Genomic DNA, 6,497 nt, shown 5'->3' with positions numbered 1-6,497 from the left:
TGGAAAATCAAAAATACAATAATTATTAGAGACTTATAGATTTGGGCATATCTTCTTAACTGTTATGGTATCCCCATAATTTTTTTTTTATTGATGTGGAAATGTTATATTTTTCAAATATGTTAAAGGTAAATGGTATATAAACCACTGAATTGCGTGAAAATATAAGTAAATTTTTGCTTAACACCCTTGCAAGGACTTTTTTAAAAATAAAATAAATTTTTTCTAAAAACTATAAGTGTACATTTCATCTTTAAACATTTCTCTACAAAACTGCATCATTTGATTGTTGAAATTAAGTGTTTGAAAAATTGACTTTTTGACACCAAAATCCCTCTGTGCGCCGTCTTATTTTTGCATCGGTACTTAAAAATCTGATCCATGGAGCTGAGGTAAGCAAGCATGTAGTAGTGTCAATAGGTGAATTGTCGGAGGAAGATGCTGAAGCGAAAAACAGTTTAGATTGCAACATACCCGAAAAATATCGCGCATATAACTTTGTATAACTTTTTAATTTAGTTTTTTTTTCAGTGTATAATTCAAATGGAATAAAAATTAACTAAAATTGTTTAAAACAAACGAATTTTCATACTGAAATATTTTATTTCAAAAATTCATAAAACAAATCTAAAAGCCAATTAACCCTTGGAAAATCAAAGGGCTACTGTGGCTACAGTTGTTAATATTTTTTCTAAAAAATTTGCGGACTTTAAGTTCTTCGGGCATGCTATGAGGTGATACATTTTGAAGACCCTACCTTTTTTAGTTTTGAAGATATTGATTATTGACCGCTTGTTCATATAAGGGAAACCACTGTGCAAAGTTTGCGTGTCTCTAAAATTTTATAACCAGTTTTTGTCCTTTATATCTCATTAGAACTACAGATATGCACACATTTCGATTCGTTTAAATTTTAATTATGATTATGATTAACTTCAAATATTTCATCCGAGCTAAGATTGTTTTCAATATACATACATTTCTGCTTTTATGTATGCCTATACAAATTTTTTGAACTTCAATATGATTATTTTTATTTTTGAAATAAATTTCAATATTATTGTTAATCAGTTCTTTTTATACCCTTCAGCTTCGTGAGAAGGGTATATATAAGTTTGTCATTCTGTTTGTAATTTCTACATTTTTCATTTCCGACCCTATAAAGTATATATATTCTGGATCCTTATAGATAGCGGAGTCGATTAAGCCATGTCCGTCTGTCTGTCTGTCTGTCTGTCTGTCTGTCTGTCCGTCTGTCTGTCTGTCTGTCTGTTGAAATCAATTTTCTGAAGGCCCCAGATATCTCCGGGATCCAAATCTTCAACAATTCTGTCAGATATACTTTCGAGAATTTTGCTATTTAAAATCAGCAAAATCCGTCCATAAATAACGGAGATATGAGCAAAAATCCGAGACAACCTCTGAAAATTTCATCAAAAAACACAATGTTGCATGCTTTGACAAAAAAACAACAAAACGTATGTTTCTATGTGCAAGTTTTGTGTATTTTGTTTTTTCTTGTGTTTTTTTTCTTTTGGCGTTGTTGTTGTTTTTTATACAACTAAACGTTTGTTTGGTTGTGTGTTGGTTTTTTTTACAAAAAAAACAACAAAACGTATGTTTCTATGTGCAAGCTTTGTGTATTTTGTTTTTTTTTGAGTTTTGTTTCTTTTGGCGTTGTTGTTGTTTTTTATACAACTAAACTTTTGTTTGGTTGTGTGTTGGTTTTTCTTTTGTGTTTTGTTTCTTTTGGCGTTGTTGTTGTTTTTTATACAATTAAACGTATGTTTGGATGTGTGTTGGTTTCATTGCCTTGCGTATTTTGTTTTTGTTTTTTCTTTTGGTGTTTTGTTTCGTTTGGCGTTGTTGTTGTTTTTTGTGTTCTTGATAAATTTAGGATGCTGTACGCTGAAAATGGGCAATGTACATACATATATACTAATTATAAAAAATAATAATGCATCCACAACAAAGGTGAAGGGTATATAAGATTCGGCATAGCCGAATATAGCACTCTTACTTGTTTTTTATAAAATTACTTAAAATTAGTAAAAAGTTAGTTTTATACTGGTATATAAATATGGCAAACGTGAACTTTCAGAATGAAATTCTTTATTGAGATTATTAATAATAGGCAATATATATGTATACATACATGTATGTATGTCAAGAATAAAAAATAAGTTTTGACTTTCTTAGACATTCTTTCGGCCAGATCTGCTGCTCTTATACCATTTACGTCTTAAAAACGTGATATAAAATACAATTTTAAACTGTCCCATTGTTCTATAATTCTTGCAATAACACCTTCTAAAGATAACCATCTTGTTTGGCAAACACCTAATATTTTATGAGATTTCACACAACAGTATTTCTGAAATTCTTTAAGCTCGTTAATTCTTTTGGGACTATGAGAGAAAAAAGTATATATATTACCACAAAGAAGCTCAAATGTTTTGGCAACAAGTTACATGCATAACTAGAGCAGAGTTGGAGTGAGTGGCATATGCACTTAATGTAAAACAAGTCATTTCATTAGTAAGTAACGTCACCAGCCATAACGTTAGCACCGTATGTTGCCAATCCGATCAAGTTTTTTAAAGGAACGTTAGTGCCAAAGAGAAATCTGTTATAAGTTGGAAAATTTAAACTGCACCTGCCTTAGTGATCTCTAATAATGCGATAAATCTATTTTGTAAATAAATACTTTTTGATCCAACCTACCAAAAATCAATTTAAACTACCTTCCTACCAAACGAAAAAAATCCTACCAAATTTGGTAGGAAAAGCCCAAAACGGCAACGCTGTTTACAGCTATTAATTTCTCTGAGCACAAATAGTACCCGTATATGTGAGAGAGTAATTTGAAAAAATTAGAGTCGGTCTACTTGTTATCAGCGTTGCCGCTTTGGTCCAATTGGACCAAAAGTGGTAGATTTTATTTACAAGTACAACGATTGGTAGTTTGGTTGGTTTGTTCAATTTTTTTTTAAATTTTTGGTAGGAAATACAATTAATATTTTTAAAATTTATAGTTTTTAAATTTAAAGATAACAAATAAAAAACATGTGTGAAATAAAATAGTTGGAAAAACCTGATTATTGAACTTAAAGCCGTTAAATGTATAACATCTTTGCATTTATATGAAAAACATCAAAATCATAGTGTCAGTGCAAATTAAATGTAAACAAACACTTGTATTTCTTAAACAAAAGGCCGGAAAAAAGTTACAATTTTATTTAATAGTTAAAATATGTAGTATTTTTAGATGTCTTTCAAAAACTCCAAGACTGGCAATTGATGCTGATGGAGAAAACCAAACATCAAACGGCAATGATAGAAAATAAATATGAATAAAATACCTATAATTTTACTTTTTTCTAGTGAATAAAGTTGCAAAACAAAGCGGAAATTTAGGAGTGAGTGGATTCAACTTTTTGATTGGTTGCAGGAGAAAGATGGAAGCTGTTTTTGAATTGTATGCTTCAAAGCAATCTTAAATCACTGCTCCCACATAAATAATGGAATTTGCTTGGGCTAAGTGATATATCTTTAGATATTAATGTTCGCATAAATTTTTTCGGGAAAATGTAAGCACACTTAAAGATGGATTCAATGAACTCTGTTATAGTGACATATGTAATTTTATTTTTAATATACTTTCACTTCCAAATAGTTCTGCTGCTGCAGAACGAAAACATAATTTATGACAAACCCTAATATAATAGCAACTTAACGACATACATATATAAAAATCGATTAATTATTTTCGAATTTATTCACAATTAAGTGAATAAATTCGCTCATTTTCACAAAATTTTACTTTTTTGTTTGATATACATAGAACTGAGTAGGTAATGGTTCTTATTTCGATTGACTGAATTTTGAAAAAAAAATATATTTTTTATATAAAAATATCCAATTTTTTGTTCAGATTTATTGCATTATGACAAACCCACATGTAATAGCAACAAAATGATTTTGTTGCCCTGTAAATCAAATATATTTATTTAAAATTAAATTTTTGGTAGGATAGGAAAGAATTTGGTAGGTTTTAGAGTGTATGTTGGTAGGAAAAATATTTTCTTTGTGGCAACGCTGCATACAATATACAATGGGTGTTCACAAATTAATAAACAAAAATTGTATTTAATACAAGATACACGATACAAATTGTTGTGAATTCAGCAATTGTAATTCTTAAAAATTTGCATCCACTGAGGTTTATATTGTAAATCAGCAGTTTAGGTTTCAAATTAGACCAAATTTTTGAAATAATGTGTATACAATGAATATAAACAAGTAAGAGTGCTATATTCGGCTATGCCGAATCTTATATACCCTTCACCTTTGTTGTGGATGCATTATTATTTCTTATAATTAGTATATAGGTATGTATGTACATCAGTGATGATCATCCCATACAACAATTGTTTAAAAAATTTAAACGCATTTGTTACGCTCTTTTAAAGAGCGTAATAAATGTCTCATTTTTTCAGAAATTCAATAAGCATTGTTGTTGGTTGGTTTTTGGATGAAGCATAGCAAACACACGCGTTTCAATTACAATTGAACACAAAAAAACAAAGTTAAAAATAAATAAAAAATTTGAGAGTATTTCGGCCGTATAATGTATATTCTTTCATTTCCTTAAAATTTAAATTATATTCATTTAATAAATTGGTTTTATTTGACAAAAATTCTAAATTTAAACTTTCTTCATTTTGTTATTATTTTAAGTGTTTGACATTATGTTTGCTGGGTAGCTCTCTCACCAAATATCTTCATTTTTATTTTTGAACATCACTGTACATTGTACATTGCCCACTTTCAGCTTACAGCATCCTAAATTTATCAAGAACACAAAAAACAACAACAACGCCAAACGAAACAGAACACCAAAAGAAAAAACAAAAACAAAATACGCAAGGCAATGAAACCAACACACATCCAAACATACGTTTAATTGTATAAAAAACAACAACAACGCCAAAAGAAACAAAATACGCAAAGCATGCACATTCAAACATACGATTTGTTGATTTTTTATCAAAAAAAACCAACACACAACCAAACAAACGTTTAGTTGTATAAAAAACAACAACAACGCCAAAGCAACAACCATACGTTTTGTTGCTTTTTTGTCAAAGCATGCAATACATTCAGACCAATTATGAATAAAAAATTCCGCGGGAGTTTGTTCCCCGGGAGTTTTTTCCCATTGAATTTGAATAGGAAAAATGAGAAACGGGAAAAAACTCCCGCGGAATTTTTATTCATAATTGGGCTGATTGTGTTTTTTGATGAAATTTTCAGAGGTTGTCTCGGATTTTTGCTCATATCTCCGTTATTTATGGACGGATTTTGCTGATTTTAAATAGCAAAATTCTCGAAAGTATGTCTGACAGAATTGTTGAAGATTTGGATCCCGGAGATATCTGGGGCCTTCAGAAAATTGATTTCAACAGACAGACGGACAGACAGACAGACAGACAGACAGACAGACAGACATACAGACAGACAGACAGACAGACAGACAGACAGACAGACAGACAGACAGACAGACAGACAGACAGACAGACAGACAGACAGACAGACAGACAGACAGACAGACAGACAGACAGACAGACAGACAGACAGACAGACAGACAGACAGACAGACAGACAGACAGACAGACAGACAGACAGACAGACAGACAGACAGACAGACAGACAGACAGACAGACAGACAGACAGACAGACAGACAGACAGACAGACAGACAGACAGACAGACAGACAGACAGACAGACAGACAGACAGACAGACAGACAGACAGACAGACAGACAGACAGACAGACAGACAGACAGACAGACAGACAGACAGACAGACAGACAGACAGACAGACAGACAGACAGACAGACAGACAGACAGACAGACAGACAGACAGACAGACAGACAGACAGACAGACAGACAGACAGACAGACAGACAGGCAGGCAGACAGACAGACAGACAGACAGACAGACAGACAGACAGACAGACAGACAGACAGACAGACAGACAGACAGACAGACAGACAGACAGACAGACAGACAGACAGACAGACAGACAGACAGACAGACAGACAGACAGACAGACAGACAGACAGACAGACAGACAGACAGACAGACAGACAGACAGACAGACAGACAGACAGACAGACAGACAGACAGACAGACAGACAGACAGACAGACAGACAGACAGACAGACAGACAGACAGACAGACAGACAGACAGACAGACAGACAGACAGACAGACAGACAGACAGACAGACAGACAGACAGACAGACAGACAGACAGACAGACAGACAGACAGACAGACAGACAGACAGACAGACAGACAGACAGACAGACAGACAGACAGACGGACGGACAGACGGACATGGCTTAATCGACTCCGCTATCTATAAGGATCCAGAATATATATACTTTATAGGGTCGGAAATGAAAAATGTAGAAATTACAAACGGAATGACA

The sequence above is a fragment of the Calliphora vicina genome, chromosome 2 (assembly GCF_958450345.1).
Source record: "Calliphora vicina chromosome 2, idCalVici1.1, whole genome shotgun sequence".
Classification (NCBI taxonomy): Eukaryota; Metazoa; Arthropoda; class Insecta; order Diptera; family Calliphoridae; genus Calliphora; species Calliphora vicina.
This window is presented reverse-complemented; position numbering follows the sequence as displayed.